The sequence below is a fragment of the Lissotriton vulgaris genome, chromosome 11 (genome assembly GCF_964263255.1).
Source record: "Lissotriton vulgaris chromosome 11, aLisVul1.2, whole genome shotgun sequence".
In the NCBI taxonomy this organism is placed as follows: Eukaryota; Metazoa; Chordata; class Amphibia; order Caudata; family Salamandridae; genus Lissotriton; species Lissotriton vulgaris.
In genome coordinates, this window is record NC_141699.1 from 917,339,040 (window position 1) to 917,359,613 (window position 20,574).

Here is a 20,574-nt window from a genome sequence, read left to right on the forward strand (position 1 = left end):
ACAGTACTATATATCAAGCACAAATTATGCAGAGAAAATGAATTATACAAGTATGTAAATCAGCCTATAGGGAATGTCACATAAGCCAATGGGGATTACCAGGTGTAGGAATCACATGTCATCCAACTGGTGGGCAGAGGATTTAAGAGGGTTAGATCTGGAGAAGATCAGACACAGGATTTAAAGTATCCCTCAGTGGTTGGGAGGTTGGCTTTACCGATTAAAATGTACATCTGTCCAAACAAACTCTTTATAGCAACAATAGAATAATGAAAGACTGGGGAAATTCTAACTATATTGCAACACACAAAAAAGAAGTTATAATTATACCATTCAGGTTTGTATGCAGCTCTTTGATGACAGTTCATAGGTCACTGTCCTATGTTAGGCCTGTAACCTCTGAACTGCAAGTAACAAAAGGATCTATGTAACAAAGGCAGTAACCCACTGAGCTATCCATATAAACTACAGTTTATCTGCATTTCAAAACTACAAACAGAAAAAAGATTGCTCCCCAGCAGAATAATTAATCACCGAAGTTATCTGGAAATTCTTACTGTTGTCTTGCATTTGTGGCAGAGCCTGTATTGAAAATGAGACAAACGATTTAAATGAAATATGCACGGCATACAAAAATCATGTGGTTTGCTGGGCCTGCACAGATTTTAAAAATATTAATAAATAGCCACACATTCTCGAAGCATACATGAAGTATGTATCTTGCTGGCCCTTGCAGGGTTTCGGAGAAAAAAATGCAGAATAGCCACATATTCTCTTACCTGCTCCTTTGGAACTCAGTCTAACAGCCCGATCTGATAAGCAGTTGAAGGGGTCAAGAAAGGTGAATCAGGATAAACAAACACCTTTTCTCGTGAACTGAATAGAGAAGAAAATGTCCACCCCACGCATAAACCGGGTGCCAAAGAATGGATTTGTCCCCTTGGCCATGCCTCTATTCTACCTGCACGAGTGGGCGGGGACACAGCTCACCTCTCTAAAAGGAGATGTGTGATTGGGGGAGCCTGTGAGAAAGAGCCCAATCTAGAATAAGAAGAAAAATAACGTTCAGAGGAACGTTTTAAATTACAGTGCCCATTTTCTATTGACCTGCTTGACCTTGCTGCGAGGGCCAGGGTCCATGTTTGGGTGGACCTGGCCCACCCGGCCCACCCACTACAACTGGGCCTGTGTGGCTCTCTCTCTTCCTCCCACAAGGACAAACCCCCAAGGACTTTTCTGCCTTTCTTCAAAATGTGGTCTCGTGTTGTGTGGTTCTTTATCTCTTTACTATAATTTGAAAGGGACCATCCATTGATATGTGCACACTTGAGCATGCATGTAGACGGTCTCACTCACACACAAAAACTATACAACATACTAGATTCCTTCTCTAGGCCTTCATCCCTCTCTGCGATACGGCTTTGGGTTTCATGTTTTCAGCGCTCCTTCAGTGCAGAAGCACTGCGATGAACCGGCACCGGGCTACACTTACTACTTGCCTGTTATCAGTGGCGCACAGACACACCTCATTCTGAAAGCCTCATTATTGGCAGCACTTGCAATCAGTGCTTTAAATGGGCCGGTGCTGTCCGGTACTGAGTGACAGCACTTTTTTATTTTGAGGAGGGGAGTACCTGCACTTCTCAAGAGAAACGTAATACTTTTTCTTGAACTAAGAAAAGAGAAACGTAATACTTTTAATTGGAGAGTACCTGCACTTCTCAAGGGAAACGTAATACTTTTAATTGAAGGGTATCGCACTGATTATAAATGAGGAGTATAGAGCACCTGTACTTCTATTTTCCGTTGTCAAGCATTGCTTTCAATGCCTATATAAATACAAACCTTTGTCCTCCTCTATCCTTCTGCTACCATTCCAAATCCAAATAACTGACTAACCTATCCACCACTTAAAATGTACTCGCATGTTTCACTTTACTAGCATGTTTCACTTTACTAATTCAACACTAATCATCTATGGGTCCCGGAGTAGCGTGCTACCCGCTGAAAAAGCCTTTCGACGCCTCGTCAGGGGTAGTAAGCGCTATATAAATGCAATTACAATACAATACAATACATGCAAATACTGGTGTCTCGTCTTTTGAGCCTGCCCGGCTGCCCTTATGATACATCTGATTCTCAAGGGGAGAACATTTTAAAGTGCTGGTACTGCGTGAGTGCCGGGCCATTTAAAGCACTGCATACAGATAGAATTGTCAGAATGTAGATCCACCATGGTTTTTGCACAGCACTTTTAGAGAAAAACAGCCAGTAAGGAGTGGTGCCAGTGCCCGCAGCAACCGTCACCAAATGTCAGGTAACATGCCTCGTCCTTGTTTGCCATACTTTTCTTCCATCAGCAATGAACATAAGCACATAAGCAGATAAGACGCAGGGGCATATTATCAAGAACTGCGCTAAAATTATCGCAGCTTTAGCGGCAGGAAACTGCCGCTAAAACGGCGATAATGGGCTTGATAATATGCCCTTGTGAATTCCCATAGCAGCCAGGTTAAGACCAGAACCTGGGCTGCTATGGGAATTCACAAGGTTATATTATCAAGCCCATTATCACCGTTTTAGCAGCAGTTTCCTGCCGCTAAAGCTGCGATAATTTTTATCGCTGTTCTTGATAATATGCCCCTAGGTGTCTAACAGTGCATGCTGAGGTCCATATTGGAGCATGCGTGGCAGGTTAGGTGGGACGAGCCTCCTCTTCCCCAAGCTGAGTGCTCAATTTGAACGTCTGACTTTACAGGGGGGCCCTCATTTTCGGGAACCACCCTCCTTGTTCCTACTCCGACATTTCCTGGAAGTAAGAGATGAAAAAACAAAGGGAAAAGAAGGAGAAAGATGGAAAACCGTCACAAAGTGAGAAAGCAGTAACCTGACAAAAGTGAGAAAAAGTGGCAGGGTTTGTCAGGTAGTTGATCATAGGAGGCATGAGGTGGGTTCTGGACTACGCAGCCTTGGTATTCTTGAGCTGACGTAATACCACCGGCAGCTGGCGTGCTAATGAGCAGAGCTTCGGGTTTTAATTATTTTACTAATTAAGCACTGCAGTGGTAACTGGCATCCTTCCAAAAACGTATTAGGGTAGATTTAAAAAATATAACGCAAGAATGAATCTTCGACAGCTGCTGTTACTCTTTCCCGTACGGAACATTTAAGGCGTTGTGAAAAAATGTTGCAAAACAGGATTGGCCAAATGCATGTGCTTTATTGGCACAAAGCCAGTGTCTTGTGTTTTTTACATGCCGCAGCCTATATCCTAGAACTGTTTTACGGTAACAAAGTGAACGAGATAAGTGAGCACTTTTTCTACTGCTTACAAGTTAAGGCGACAAAGTGCAACATATTTTGTTACAACGTGAAGTCGATTATACTTTAATTAGCTAGTTCACTATAATTTTCTCCTGTCATTTACACATTAAGGCAGTTTTAAAACTGGTCTGTATGTCATCAAACACCAGAAAGGTAACACTCGGTCTTAACCGTCTTTTCTAGCACACATTTAAGGGCTGGTGTATAAAACGATTGTCCCCTTTTTGTGTTAATGGAGAAATTTATTGAAATATAAGAACTTACATTTCTTAACCAGGAACACTGAGCTGATGTCTCTTGCGTCTATTGCTGTTATATAACTTATTGCAACTGTTCATTGTTAAATAATAGCAAACAAAGAAAAATCGAATCACTCTATTTACAGCTGATATGCCCCACGGTTATAATGCAAAATAATGCTCCCCCCTCCCCCCTTTGCAGGATATGGTGACGGGCGCCTGAGTCCTCCCACATCCAGTGATTAATTTAATCTGGTGGTTTCCGGTACTCAGCAGGCGCTTATTCACCAACACCGGCGCTATAGTTTTACACTCATTTTTGGTAGGCACAAGATTAAACGATTTTCCCTGAATCACAGGATATTGAGCCGATGCCCAGACTGGAACCTGGTTCCCCGGCTTCAAAGTCAGCAGCTTTGGCTATTAGGCCACATCTTCTCTCCACTTCCTGGTTAGAAGCTGGCTCTTTTTTAGGCAGCATTACAGGAGAAATGGGCTGGTGCAAGCTGCATCCTGACGAGAGCCCGGTACTTATATTTTCACAAATTAACCACTGCCCATATCTCGCAGATATTCATTGTTCCCCCTGCCCTGCGCAGCAGAGGCTGCAAACCATGTGATACTCCACTGACATGTTCTCTGAATTATTATTGTCCGAACTACTGATTGGTGTTAGGTATTAATTGATAAATGTGGCAAGGGGTTTCGCTCCCCGTACGGAAGCATGGGTGCCATTGGCCCTAACACAAGAATAGAAAATGAGCACTCTTACCTCAGATTGGTATGAAAAATAGTCACAATTGGGATATCCAGCCTTGTGTCACTGCACCTGCTGCACTAAAGATAGAATATGAACATATTTTCCCAGTTTTTAGGTCTCGCCTACGCAGCGCACATGCGCTACATAGGCAAAAGAGACCTTTAGTAATCAATTTGGCTTTTCAGCCAAACACATGCACGCGTTCTATTGCCTTCAATGACAACGCGTGCACTTGTGGCGATTCACTTGCGGGAGCGAATGGCTGTCGCCATATGTTATTAATTATCGCGGCACCAGCTGCTGGCTCCCGCAAGTGAATCGCACAGGCCCCCTCCTTCCCCCCCGCCGCGTGAGGCGCGTGCGCTTGTTTTATCCCACTTCGATCATTGGATACTCGCCATGAACATATTTTGACCTACAGCATTAGAGCAACACTTTTTCTTTACTTTTGCAGCTCTCACCTGTCTATGCTGTAGTGTAATAGTGGGGTCTGTCGATTTTGTCTCTTGATCTGCCTTCAATGTGTGTTTGGCATGTTTTGTTGCATCTTTCTAAGCAGGCCTTCAGATCAGAGGTGAGCCTGCGGACGCCTGCAGTTTAAATAGCTGTCGCCTCCCCCACCTCGCTACAGACACCCCTACTCTCCACTTACTGGAAGCCTTCGTTGGTGGGACTCTGGTGTTTAGTTAGATGCCAGGTGGAGGGTGGCAAAAGGCAGCACTTCTGTTCTGCGCAGCTGTACGTGAGAGTCGGGAGGGCGGCGGTGGTGGTGTTCACGAGTCGCTGATAAGGGCCGTGAGCTCCTGAGAGGGGGAGTGACTTGAGGCTGCGTGCTCACGCGTTGACAAGGGAGCATTGCTCGGGCCGTGAGTACAGGCCGCAGAGACCTCCATGCCGACCGCCTCCACGCCCAAGCTATTGCCCTGATGGGCCTGGGTCGGGATCTTTATTTCCATATTTTGACTTCCTTGTGAGGCCGGCACCATGGCTCACTTTGCTGCTCAGTCTGCTGCATTTACCGCACAGACTGCAACCTCCCCTCCGTCAGGCCCGCTGCAAGGCTGTCACTGGGTCTCTCTTACAACCTGTGGTCTCTCTCTTACCTCAGCAAGTTGTTAGAGCTGCACTGTGACACAAATGGTGCCATGTATCACCATGCTACATCCTCTTTCACGCATCCCTCCTTCCTCTGGAGTTCTTTCAGTCAGTGGATTTCATCTTTTAATTTATATTTTTGAAAAGTTTCTTTCATAGTACCAGGATACCTAATTCCCTCCCATCCACTATCTATAGTACCTTCTTAAATCTCCCCCAACTTCCTCCGTCCTGCTTTCCTCCAATCCATCACTATGCTGCTCCTATTGTGTTACATATAGGAAATAAAATACAGCAGATGCTTGCTATGACCTCAATTATTTTAAGCTTTTAAACAGACCACTGTCTGCTCTTAAAAAATGAAACATTAACGTTTTATTTTTATTTTTTAAATACAGCTTGTTTTCTTTTAAGAAAACGGGCTGCATTGAAAACAAGCTATGGCGTAGCCAAAAGGTCTCGCTTTTGGGACCTTCTAAGTATTTAGTTATGCAGCACAATATCCTTGGTGCAACCACATCAAATGTTGCTAAACACTTATAAGGTCCCAAAGGCGAAACCTATTGGCTATGCCAATGCTTGTTTCATTTTCTGTGTGGCACTGATTGAGCTTATTATTGGTTTAATTTTAGACCATATTCTGTTAGTGAAGAAACCAAGATTAAATGATTCGTTGTAAAACCCAGTCTAAAAGTATTGGCAAATACTTAAAAACACTTAATAGTGCAATTTTTAGTGTTTTTGGTACGGAAAGCTAATCTCTAGACTGTGTTGCCAGTTATTCGGCAACTTTGGATACCCACCAGAAATCATTCTTTAAATTAATTATATTTGTTGCTGTTTCGGCAGAAAAGCGCATTTGATAGAATGCCAACAAGCATTGGCATAGCCAATAGGTCTCGCCTTTGGGACCTTATAAGGGGCAGATTTACAAGCCACTTGCGACACTTTTACGCTGCTGTTGCATCACTTTTGTGACGCAGCAGTGGCGTAAACCATGCACCATGTTGCGACTTATTTACAACGTGACGCATCTAGGCAGATGCGTCACGTTGTAAAGCCCTGCGCCACATGAGACCTGCGTCAGGACTATGTGGGCGTTCTGTCGAAGGGTTGGGCGTTCCCCCGCAGGAAAGCCCTGTAAAACTGACGCAGTGAAATCTACAAGATTTCACTGAATCAGTTTTACGATGCTGCTGCATCAAATCCTTACGCCTGTTTGAAGCAGGCGTAAAGAGTGGCGCACCACGTTAAGTATGGGTGGCCCCTGTGCATTGCAGGAGTTGCGTCACGCTTACAACGTGACTCCAGCAATGCGCCGCTCATACGCCATAGGATGTATCACACATCTGCCCCTCTTGCACCATGATGCAAAGCATTGTAAATGCGTAGCATCCGTGGTAGGGCAAGGGGGGGATTGCGTGATGCATCTGTTCTGGCGCATCCCTGCTGATTTGCAGAGACGCGCCAGAACTCATAAATCTGCCCCTAAGTGTTTAGCCATGCAACAGTTGATGTTGTTGCACCAAGGATATTGTGCTGGATAACTAAACACTTATAAGGTCCCAAAGGCGAGACCTATTGGCTATGCCAATGCTTGTTCTGCTTGCTGATACCATGACAATCTAAATGCTGATAAGACTGAGCGAGGACTGGGTGAAAAAGTTCTGCCTGGTTTGTCATCATGTAGCCTGGGAGGGCATTAAACAGCGGCAATGAAAGAGGCAAGACAATTTAACAAAGAAGACATTTAGAAGCGTTTCAAATCTTCTGGAATGACATTTAGAATTATTGAGCTTTTGTTTTATAAATGTCAGCAGCTGGCTGTTTTCTATGGGTTGACATGAATCATCCTTCACTGTAATCTTAATAATGTCTCTAACCTTGACTATAATTAAGATATTCTTCCTAGGTGGAAGAACAAAGAATCTTTTTGATCAGTTTTAATGGTCTCATGCAAGGCTGAATAAAGCTTGTTCTATTCATAAGGGGAGTTATATTGAGTATTAACAGTTTTTTTTGTATTTAGGAGGACATTGTTTTGCTACTATAATAAAGTCAAGATTACTGGCTTACAATATTTGCTTTCATGGGATATAATATTGAAATGTCCATGGAACCAGGCATCAAACAAAGTTGTCTGGCAGCACTGACAGAAAAGCCCTTACTTTTGCTCACAAATAAAACGTTCATGTTCTTTAGTAAGAATAGAGTGTTTTTTATTTGTTTTATTAACGCACTGGGCATTTGAAGAATGTATTTATGATTTTTGGTCAGTTCAGTAAATTTTAATTAGTAAAATATCCTGCGGTCTATTTTTAGTGAGGGAAAATGCTTGACACAGGACTGTAAAACTGGAAGGTTTGTTAACAGTAGGTGTAGTCTCATTGATTGTTATGGCTGTAGTAATGGCATCACTTCTGTCAATCTGTTTGTAGGTCTCGTCTACCAGACGGCTCAAGAAGTCAGCTTGCAAATTATAGCTTGTGAACTTACAGTTGGCTTACAGCCTGCCCCTTTCTTACCCAGGGTTGTCTTTTTTGTCACAGTCATTTGCTTGTTTTTATTAAACGCCTTGCCTTCCTCTTTAGGTCGAGCCTGGGCAGCACATGTGCTGCTCTGCTGGGCATGTTGTAATATACGCTATGGTTACATCAAACAGGGGCAGCCCTATAACCCGAACCTGGGCCGGATACATATTATACAGCTACAATGGTTCAGGAGAAAAGTTACAAAAAGTCAAGAACAAACTATTAAGGTTTATACATGAATACAAAAACAATGATTTAAACCATTAAAAAATAGTGACAGAATAAAGAAAACATTAGAAGGTGCCCAAAGTCAGTCAGTAAAACAAACAATTTTTACAGCAATAAAGGCATCTTTTTAGTTAAAACACAGGTATTCAAAATGGCAATTAAACAATACATAAAAGGCGCTCACACAGTTACATAAAAGAATAACTAAGTACATAGGGGCAGATTTATGAAGGCCTTGCGCCGCCGGTGCGTCATTTTTAACATGGGAAAAAGTGACGCACCGGCGGCGCAAGTCCATTATAAATCTGCCCCATAGTTTTTAGTGTAAACAGAAAAACAATGACAGAGGGAAGAAAATTAAAACGAAAACAAGTCAGACAGATCACAAGAACAAAACTTGCAATACAAGCTTCCTTTTCAATTTGTGCCAAGTACAAGCGTCAACAGCGTTTCAACCTATTCAATTTGTAAAGTCATCATCAGGACAAACAACATAATTTTTGAGCAACCGATTGACGTAATTTGTGATATTGGAATTAGTACATATTCAGATGTATTCAGAACAAGGGAACCTTATGTTTATTTTGATGAAGTCAGACTCCAGCCATATCTATTAAGGAGCACCCGTATAAATCAGAGTGCCCTTGTAGGGCCTGGTAATACCTTGAAAATCGGTCCACTCTAAATTCAAATTGTAAGGGGCACAACTCTGCCCGATCATTCAGGCATGCATGCTCATCAGTCCCTGATCACTCCCCGTTAATGTAAACTGTGACTTGAAGCCTCTCCTCTTATTTTCATTGGTTACTTGTTGTGCCTTTTACAAAAGTGTGCTTCAGTTTGGTCAGCATGTCTAATTACTCCCACCTTTTGTTAGTTTCGATCGTCCCTGTGGGCTGCCCCTGCTACATGTGGTTTTCCGTGTTTTTTAATTAATGTGTTGTTGTGTGCACTCCTTTTTAGGTCGAGCCTAAACAGCGCTTGCGCTGTAGGCGATCTGTTGTATTACTCTGTGGAGTGATGTAGTATTGGCTCGTGCACAAGCAAGGGGGTGCACATGCGTGCATGCCTTTATCTTGTTTCCTTCTGCATTCTATTTAATTTGGACTCTCTGTTGCTGTAGTTTTCCTGAAGAGACACAAGAGGGCGGAAGTGCACTAAATACACTCACCCTTGTCCTATGTATTTCACAGTGTTAGTTCTGAGGTGATTGTTCTTTAAAGCATCATGTTTCATGCATAAAATCAAAGTTATCATTTTGTATTAAAAATGCGCGACATCAGTTTGAGAGTTTTAATACAAGTGTTTTTCAAAGGCAGGTGGAATGTTGGAGTTTCATGCAGTGCTTCGTAGATTCACGGTGCATTAATGTTTTTAGTTTGGTGCTTACAGTCCAGGGAAAGAGCAAATAGTAGAAACCAGACCAAGGGGCTCATTAGGATGGCGGACGGAAGTGCCTCCGCAGCCCCGGAGCATGCGGAACATGCCTATTCTCCGTCCGCCCATCGCGGACACTCCGTCCGCCAGATCAGGTTAGGAAATATGGGCCAAAATCCGTCTGCGCCGGTAGATCACGGTCCGCCGCACAACCACACCCAACCACGCGGCGGACGTAACCAATCCAGAGACTCCGCCGTACGGACTGACGTCTAGGACCGTCCTCCAAATCAAGATGGCAGAAAATACACATAAAAGCACAGCGGAAAAACAACCTGCCTGAACACTGCGCATGCCCCACAGCCACCATACCCACCACGAGCCGCTCGCCGACATGGACACTGCACTACACGCTTACCCGATACTCTTCGCGATCCACCACGTCCTAGTCTTGGCCCACCATCGAGGACGACGCAGGTAGGCAACAAACCATTCGCTGTCTGGAGAGGAGTACCTGCAAGGGCCGTGACGTAGGGAGGGGGGAGTGACATGTACCGGAAACCACTGATTTATGTGGAGGGCAGCACCTGCAAGGGTCGTGACCTAGGTAGGGGGGAGTGACATGTATCTGAACCCACTTCCTCGAAGTAAATACAAATACACACCAGCATCACACACGCAAGAATGACTCCGACAACCCACAACACATGATTGACAAGTTTATTTACACATAATCGGGGTAACATCACAGTCTAGGCTCGAGCATGGACAGTGTGGACACCAGAGCAGGTCCATCAGAGGCAGTACATCAGAGGGCATACAGCAGTATCAGAACAGCAACAGGGCGGTGTGGACACCACAGCAGGTCCATCAGAGGCAGTACATGAGAGGGGCTAAGTGCACCAACAGTCCATGGCAAGGCACAGGTCCATCAGAGGCAGTACATGAAAGGGCATACAGCAGTATCAGAACAGCAACAGGGCAGTGTGGACACCAGAGCAGGTCCATCAGAGGCAGTACATCAGAGGGCATATAGCAGTACCAGAACAGCAACAGGGCAGTGTGGACACCAGAGCAGGTACATCAGAGGCAGTACATCAGAGGGGCTAAGTGCACCAACAGTCCATGGCAAGGCACAGGTCCATCAGAGGCAGTACATGAGAGGGCATACAGCAGTATCAGAACAGCAACAGGGCAGTGTGGACACCAGAGCAGGTCCATCAGAGGCAGTACATGAGAGGGGCTAAGTGCACCAACAGTCCATGGCAAGGCACAGGTCCATCAGAGGCAGTACATCAGAGGGCATACAGCAGTATCAGAACAGCAACAGGGCAGTGTGGACACCAGAGCAGGTACATCAGGGGCAGTACATCAGAGGGCATACAGCAGTATCACAACAGCAACAGGGCAGCGTGGACACCAGAGCAGGTACATCAGAGGCAGTACATCAGAGGGCATACAGCAGTATCAGAACAGCAACAGGGCAGTGTGGACACCAGAGCAGGTACATCAGAGGCAGTACATCAGAGGGCATACAGCAGTATCAGAACAGCAACAGGGCAGTGTGGACACCAGAGCAGGTACATCAGAGGCAGTACATCAGAGGGCATACAGCAGTATCAGAACAGCAACAGGGCAGTGTAGACACCAGAGCAGGTACATCAGAGGCAGTACATGAGAGGGCATACAGCAGTATCAGAACAGCAACAGGGCAGTGTGGACACCAGAGCAGGTCCATCAGAGGCAGTACATGAGAGGGGCTAAGTGCACCAACAGTCCATGGCAAGGCAAAGGTCCATCAGAGGCAGTACATGAGAGGGCATACAGCAGTATCAGAACAGCAACAGGGCAGTGTGGACACCAGAGCAGGTCCATCAGAGGCAGTACATGAGAGGGGCTAAGTGCACCAACAGTCCATGGCAAGGCACAGGTCCATCAGAGGCAGTACATCAGAGGGCATACAGCAGTATCAGAACAGCAACAGGGCAGTGTGGACACCAGAGCAGGGACATCAGAGGCAGTTCATCAGAGGGCATACAGCAGTATCAGAACAGCAACAGGGCAGTGTGGACACCAGAGCAGGTCCATCAGAGGCAGTACATGAGGGGGGCTAAGTGCACCAACAGACCATGGCAAGGCACAGGTCCATCAGAGGCAGTACATGAGAGGGCATACAGCAGTATCAGAACAGCAACAGGGCAGTGTGGACACCAGAGCAGGTCCATCAGAGGCAGTACACCAGAGGGCATACAGCAGTATCAGAACAGCAACAGGGCAGTGTGGACACCAGAGCAGGTCCATCAGAGGCAGTACATGAGAGGGGCTAAGTGCACCATCAGTCAATGGCAAGGCACAGGTCCATCAGAGGCAGTACATGAGAGGGCATACAGCAGTATCAGAACAGCAACAGGGCAGTGTGGACACCAGAGCAGGTCCATCAGAGGCAGTACATCAGAGGGCATACAGCAGTATCAGAACAGCAACAGGGCAGTGTGGACACCAGAGCAGGTCCATCAGAGGCAGTACATGAGAGGGGCTAAGTGCACCATCAGTCAATGGCAAGGCACAGGTCCATCAGAGGCAGTACATGAGAGTTCATACAGCAGTATCAGAACAGCAACAGGGCAGTGTGGACACCAGAGCAGGTCCATCAGAGGCAGTACATCAGAGGGCATACAGCAGTATCAGAACAGCAACAGGGCAGTGTGGACACCAGAGCAGGTCCATCAGAGGCAGTACATGAGAGGGCATACAGCAGTATCAGAACAGCAACAGGGCAGTGTGGACACCAGAGCAGGTCCATCAGAGGCAGTACATGAGAGGGCATACAGCAGTATCAGAACAGCAACAGGGCAGTGTGGACACCAGAGCAGGTACATCAGAGGCAGTACATGAGAGGGCATACAGCAGTATCAGAACAGCAACAGGGCAGTGTGGACACCAGAGCAGGTCCATCAGAGGCAGTACATGAGAGGGGCTAAGTGCACCAACAGTCCATGGCAAGGCACAGGTCCATCAGAGGCAGTACATCAGAAGGCATACAGCAGTATCAGAACAGCAACAGGGCAGTGTGGACACCAGAGCAGGTACATCAGAGGCAGTTCATCAGAGGGCATACAGCAGTATCAGAACAGCAACAGGGCAGTGTGGACACCAGAGCAGGTACATCAGAGGCAGTACATGAGAGGGGCTAAGTGCACCAACAGTCCATGGCAAGGCACAGGTCCATCAGAGGCAGTACATCAGAGGGCATACAGCAGTATCAGAACAGCAACAGGGCAGTGTGGACACCAGAGCAGGTACATCAGGGGCAGTACATCAGAGGGCATACAGCAGTATCACAACAGCAACAGGGCAGCGTGGACACCAGAGCAGGTCCATCAGAGGCAGTACATCAGAGGGCATACAGCAGTATCAGAACAGCAACAGGGCAGTGTGGACACCAGAGCAGGTACATCAGAGGCAGTACATCAGAGGGCATACAGCAGTATCAGAACAGCAACAGGGCAGTGTAGACACCAGAGCAGGTACATCAGAGGCAGTACATGAGAGGGCATACAGCAGTATCAGAACAGCAACAGGGCAGTGTGGACACCAGAGCAGGTCCATCAGAGGCAGTACATGAGAGGGGCTAAGTGCACCAACAGTCCATGGCAAGGCAAAGGTCCATCAGAGGCAGTACATGAGAGGGCATACAGCAGTATCAGAACAGCAACAGGGCAGTGTGGACACCAGAGCAGGTCCATCAGAGGCAGTACATGAGAGGGGCTAAGTGCACCAACAGTCCATGGCAAGGCACAGGTCCATCAGAGGCAGTACATCAGAGGGCATACAGCAGTATCAGAACAGCAACAGGGCAGTGTGGACACCTGAGCAGGTCCATCAGAGGCAGTACACCAGAGGGCATACAGCAGTATCAGAACAGCAACAGGGCAGTGTGGACACCAGAGCAGGTCCATCAGAGGCAGTACATGAGAGGGCATACAGCAGTATCAGAACAGCAACAGGGCAGTGTGGACACCAGAGCAGGTCCATCAGAGGCAGTACATGAGAGGGGCTAAGTGCACCAACAGTCCATGGCAAGGCACAGGTCCATCAGAGGCAGTACATCAGAAGGCATACAGCAGTATCAGAACAGCAACAGGGCAGTGTGGACACCAGAGCAGGTACATCAGAGGCAGTTCATCAGAGGGCATACAGCAGAATCAGAACAGCAACAGGGCAGTGTGGACACCAGAGCAGGTACATCAGAGGCAGTACATCAGAGGACATACAGCAGTACCAGAACAGCAACAGGGCAGTGTGGACACCAGAGCAGGTACATCAGAGGCAGTACATCAGAGGGGCTAAGTGCACCAACAGTCCATGGCAAGGCAGAGGTCCATCAGAGGCAGTACATCAGAGGGCATACAGCAGTATCAGAACAGCAACAGGGCAGTGTGGACACCAGAGCAGGTCCATCAGAGGCAGTACATGAGAGGGGCTAAGTGCACCAACAGTCCATGGCAAGGCACAGGTCCATCAGAGGCAGTACATGAGAGGGCATACAGCAGTATCAGAACAGCAACAGGGCAGTGTGGACACCAGAGCAGGTCCATCAGAGGCAGTACATGAGAGGGGCTAAGTGCACCAACAGTCCATGGCAAGGCACAGGTCCATCAGAGGCAGTACATCAGAGGGCATACAGCAGTATCAGAACAGCAACAGGGCAGTGTGGACACCAGAGCAGGGACATCAGAGGCAGTTCATCAGAGGGCATACAGCAGTATCAGAACAGCAACAGGGCAGTGTGGACACCAGAGCAGGTCCATCAGAGGCAGCACATGAGGGGGGCTAAGTGCACCAACAGTCCATGGCAAGGCACAGGTCCATCAGAGGCAGTACATGAGAGGGCATACAGCAGTATCAGAACAGCAACAGGGCAGTGTGGACACCAGAGCAGGTCCATCAGAGGCAGTACACCAGAGGGCATACAGCAGTATCAGAACAGCAACAGGGCAGTGTGGACACCAGAGCAGGTCCATCAGAGGCAGTACATGAGAGGGGCTAAGTGCACCATCAGTCAATGGCAAGGCACAGGTCCATCAGAGGCAGTACATGAGAGGGCATACAGCAGTATCAGAACAGCAACAGGGCAGTGTGGACACCAGAGCAGGTCCATCAGAGGCAGTACATCAGAGGGCATACAGCAGTATCAGAACAGCAACAGGGCAGTGTGGACACCAGAGCAGGTCCATCAGAGGCAGTACATGAGAGGGGCTAAGTGCACCATCAGTCAATGGCAAGGCACAGGTCCATCAGAGGCAGTACATGAGAGTTCATACAGCAGTATCAGAACAGCAACAGGGCAGTGTGGACACCAGAGCAGGTCCATCAGAGGCAGTACATCAGAGGGCATACAGCAGTATCAGAACAGCAACAGGGCAGTGTGGACACCAGAGCAGGTCCATCAGAGGCAGTACATGAGAGGGCATACAGCAGTATCAGAACAGCAACAGGGCAGTGTGGACACCAGAGCAGGTCCATCAGAGGCAGTACATGAGAGGGCATACAGCAGTATCAGAACAGCAACAGGGCAGTGTGGACACCAGAGCAGGTACATCAGAGGCAGTACATGAGAGGGCATACAGCAGTATCAGAACAGCAACAGGGCAGTGTGGACACCAGAGCAGGTCCATCAGAGGCAGTACATGAGAGGGGCTAAGTGCACCAACAGTCCATGGCAAGGCACAGGTCCATCAGAGGCAGTACATCAGAAGGCATACAGCAGTATCAGAACAGCAACAGGGCAGTGTGGACACCAGAGCAGGTACCTCAGAGGCAGTTCATCAGAGGGCATACAGCAGTATCAGAACAGCAACAGGGCAGTGTGGACACCAGAGCAGGTACATCAGAGGCAGTACATGAGAGGGGCTAAGTGCACCAACAGTCCATGGCAAGGCACAGGTCCATCAGAGGCAGTACATCAGAGGGCATACAGCAGTATCAGAACAGCAACAGGGCAGTGTGGACACCAGAGCAGGTACATCAGGGGCAGTACATCAGAGGGCATACAGCAGTATCACAACAGCAACAGGGCAGCGTGGACACCAGAGCAGGTCCATCAGAGGCAGTACATCAGAGGGCATACAGCAGTATCAGAACAGCAACAGGGCAGTGTGGACACCAGAGCAGGTACATCAGAGGCAGTACATCAGAGGGCATACAGCAGTATCAGAACAGCAACAGGGCAGTGTAGACACCAGAGCAGGTACATCAGAGGCAGTACATGAGAGGGCATACAGCAGTATCAGAACAGCAACAGGGCAGTGTGGACACCAGAGCAGGTCCATCAGAGGCAGTACATGAGAGGGGCTAAGTGCACCAACAGTCCATGGCAAGGCAAAGGTCCATCAGAGGCAGTACATGAGAGGGCATACAGCAGTATCAGAACAGCAACAGGGCAGTGTGGACACCAGAGCAGGTCCATCAGAGGCAGTACATGAGAGGGGCTAAGTGCACCAACAGTCCATGGCAAGGCACAGGTCCATCAGAGGCAGTACATCAGAGGGCATACAGCAGTATCAGAACAGCAACAGGGCAGTGTGGACACCTGAGCAGGTCCATCAGAGGCAGTACACCAGAGGGCATACAGCAGTATCAGAACAGCAACAGGGCAGTGTGGACACCAGAGCAGGTCCATCAGAGGCAGTACATGAGAGGGCATACAGCAGTATCAGAACAGCAACAGGGCAGTGTGGACACCAGAGCAGGTCCATCAGAGGCAGTACATGAGAGGGGCTAAGTGCACCAACAGTCCATGGCAAGGCACAGGTCCATCAGAGGCAGTACATCAGAAGGCATACAGCAGTATCAGAACAGCAACAGGGCAGTGTGGACACCAGAGCAGGTACATCAGAGGCAGTTCATCAGAGGGCATACAGCAGAATCAGAACAGCAACAGGGCAGTGTGGACACCAGAGCAGGTACATCAGAGGCAGTACATCAGAGGACATACAGCAGTACCAGAACAGCAACAGGGCAGTGTGGACACCAGAGCAGGTACATCAGAGGCAGTACATCAGAGGGGCTAAGTGCACCAACAGTCCATGGCAAGGCAGAGGTCCATCAGAGGCAGTACATCAGAGGGCATACAGCAGTATCAGAACAGCAACAGGGCAGTGTGGACACCAGAGCAGGTCCATCAGAGGCAGTACATGAGAGGGGCTAAGTGCACCAACAGTCCATGGCAAGGCACAGGTCCATCAGAGGCAGTACATCAGAGGGCATACAGCAGTATCAGAACAGCAACAGGGCAGTGTGGACACCAGAGCAGGTACATCAGAGGCAGTTCATCAGAGGGCATACAGCAGTATCAGAACAGCAACAGGGAAAAGAGGACACCAGAGCAGGTACAGAGGCAGTACATCAGAGGGCATACAGCAGGATCAGAACAGCAAAAGGGCAGTGTGGACACCAGAGCAGGTACATAAGAGGCAATACATCACAGGGCATACAGCAGTATCAGAACAGCAACAGGGCAGTGTGGACACCAGAGCAGGTACATAAGAGGCAATACATCACAGGGCATACAGCAGTATCAGAACAGCAACAGGGCAGTGTGGACACCAGAGCAGGTCCATCAGATGCAGTACATGAGAGGGGCTAAGTGCACCAACAGTCCATGGCAAGGCACAGGTCCATCAGAGGCAGTACATCAGAGGGCATACAGCAGTATCAGAACAGCAACAGGGCAATGTGGACACCAGAGCAGGTCCATCAGAGGCAGTACATGAGAGGGGCTAAGTGCACCAACAGTCCATGGCAAGGCACAGGTCCATCAGAGGCAGTACATCAGAGGGCATACAGCAGTATCAGAACAGCAACAGGGCAGTGTGGACACCAGAGCAGGTACATCAGAGGCAGTTCATCAGAGGGCATACAGCAGTATCAGAACAGCAACAGGGCAGTGTGGACACCAGAGCAGGTACATCAGAGGCAGTACATGAGAGGGCATACAGCAGTATCAGAACAGCAACAGGGCAGTGTGGACACCAGAGCAGGTCCATCAGAGGCAGTACATGAGAGGGGCTAAGTGCACCAACAGTCCATGGCAAGGCACAGGTCCATCAGAGGCAGTACATCAGAGGGCATACAGCAGTATCAGAACAGCAACAGGGCAGTGTGGACACCAGAGCAGGTACATCAGAGGCAGTTCATCAGAGGGCATACAGCAGTATCAGAACAGCAACAGGGAAGTGTGGACACCAGAGCAGGTACATCAGAGGCAGTACATCCGAGGGCATACAGCAGGATCAGAACAGCAAAAGGGCAGTGTGGACACCAGAGCAGGTACATCAGAGGCAGTACATGAGAGGGCATACAGCAGTATCAGAACAGCAACAGGGCAGTGTGGACACCAGAGCAGGTCCATCAGAGGCAGTACATGAGAGGGGCTAAGTGCACCAACAGTCCATGGCAAGGCACAGGCCCATCAGAGGCAGTACATCAGAGGGCATACAGCAGTATCAGAACCGCAACAGGGCAGTGTGGACACCAGAGCAGGTACATCAGAGGCAGTACATCAGAGGGCACAATGCAGTATCTGAGGCACCACAAGTACGAATCACTATTAACCCGTACCAAGGTCCACAGCAGTGGAAGACTGTTTACAATGGACAATGTACACACCATGTCCAATGACATGTGAGTGAAGATAACAGCACCTTACATCACACTATCAGGCGGATTGCGTGAAGTACCCGCATCGGACAGACTGGCAGCACCAGAAACCGGAGTGTGACACACAGCCACAGATGTAGTGACTGACACGTGAGCCACAGACCCAGACACACTGCCAGCACCTGATACAGGAGTCTGAGAAACAGCCACAGCCCGAGTGACTGACACATGGGCCACAGACCCAGATACACTGCCAGCACCACAAACCGGAGTGTGAGACACAGCCACAGCTCGAGTGACTGACACATGCGCCACAGACCCAGATACACTGCCAGCACCTGATACAGGAGTGTGAGACACAGCCACAGCCCGAGTGACTGACACATGAGCCATAGACCCAGATACACTGCCAGCACCTGATACAGGAGTGTGAGACACAGCCACAGCCCGAGTGACTGACACATGGGCCATAGACCCAGATACACTGCCAGCACCTGATACAGGAGTGTGAGACACAGCCACAGCCCGAGTGACAGACACATGGGCCATAGACCCAGATACACTACCAGCACCTGATACAGGATAGGGCTCAACTGATACAGTGCCACTACATGATGCATGACAGCAAACAACAGACACAGTGCCACTACCTGATACATGCGAGTCAACTGCAGTGGCGCCACTGGGACCACTGAAATGATGAGCCACAGGGATGTATGGTCCAGGAGGCAGGGTGGCTCTGGGAGCGGGGGATAGTTGCAATTGGCAGACATCGGGTTGGGCATGTGTCAATGCTGTGTGTCTACGTTTCTTGGGGACATGTGACTGCACCCTGGACAGGACAGGACTGGCAAGTGGGCCGGACTGAGAAGAAATATCACCCACCATGGGAGGTGCATCTGCTGGCGGGGGAATGCTCTCTGGGGACGTGCTGGAGCCTGCTTGTCGTTTGCTGTGTGGCTGCCTTCTGGGCTCTGCAACATGTGTCATGGGGGATGCTACTACAGGGTCCACCTGCATCCGCTCCTGACGGGCCCTGATGGGAGTGGAGGTAAGGGCTGACTCCACTGCGGAGACATCTGTATTCCGTTTCCCAGAAAACAGCAGCCTCAGTGCATCAAGGGGTGATGTATGCCTGTCCTTGACAGCGCCACTGTCCATGGGAGATGCCTTGGCCCTTGGATGTTCCATTTCCATAGGAGGAATGTTGTCTGTGGGCCTTCCCTGTTCCCTGGAAGGTGCCCTGTTCCAGGCAGCAGACTTGTCATCTGTGGTGTACATATCCCAGGACACACCTTCTCCCTGTGTGTGTCCCTGCCCCTGGGAGTGTCCGTGCTCTTCTTAGGTGCGTTTGTCTTGTGACTGTCCTTGTCCCTGCTCTTGGTAGAAGCTCCTTCCTTCCTAGTCTCCCTGCCCTTGGGAGTGGGTCCTTCCTTCCTAGTCTCCCTGCCCTTGGGAGTGTCTCCTTCCTTCCTAGTCTCCCTGCCCTTGGGAGTGGGTCCTTCCTTCCTAGTCTCCCTGCCCTTGGGAGTGGGTCCTTCCTTCCTAGTCTCCCTGCCCTTGGGAGTGGGTCCTTCCTTCCTAGTCTCCCTGCCCATGGGAGTGGGTCCTTCCTTCCGAGTCTCCTGCCCTTAGGAGTGTCTCCTTCCTTCGTAGTCTCCCTGCCCTTGGGAGTGTTTCCTTCCTTCCTAGTCTCCCTGCCCTTGGGAGTGTCTCCTTCCTTCCTAGTCTCCCTGCCCTTGGGAGTGTCTCCTTCCTTCCTAGTCTCCCTGGCGCTGGGAGTGTCCCAGCTCTCATGAGGTGCCTTCGTCTTCTGAATGTCCTTGTCCAAGGTAGTGTCAATGGAACTGGGAGTAAGGCTTGCCTTGGGAGTACCTTGTGTGTGGGATGCCTGTACAGCATGTGTAGCCATTACACCCAACCCCTCTTTTGGATCACGTGTGTGTACTCCACTGTATCTGACGTTGTCTTTGTGAACAGATTTAGCTGACCTAGGGGATGGTGTCTGAGCCCTCCGTGCCTTGACGTGCTGGCTGACGCTGCTTCTAGTGCAATAACCTGTATTAGAGTCCTGGTCAGAACATTCACTCCCCCCTGAGACATCCAGTGTTGTAGATGGTGGAACAGAAGTAGCACCCAGTCCATGCGACTGTACAATGGCAGACAACACACTGTTAGCCAATGACTGCACTGTCCTGTGTAGACCTGCCAGATCGCCATGCATACCTTCCATGAAAGCCACCACCTGCCCCAACTTCCTATCGTGGTCTTGGAAAGCATTTATCATATTGGTCTGCCCCACACACAGCTGTCGCAGCAGATCAACAGCCTCTGCACAAAGAGCATTTTGGCTCACGGA

The 20,574-nt window shown here is 48.9% G+C and overlaps 1 long non-coding RNA gene across 1 annotated transcript in view; it reads right to left on the reverse strand.

Moving 5' to 3' along the window:
* The window catches only part of LOC147683686 (uncharacterized), a 143,857-nt gene that overhangs the window by 87,403 nt on the left and 35,880 nt on the right, over window positions 1–20,574 (reverse strand). The gene's annotated exons all lie outside the window — the stretch shown is intronic.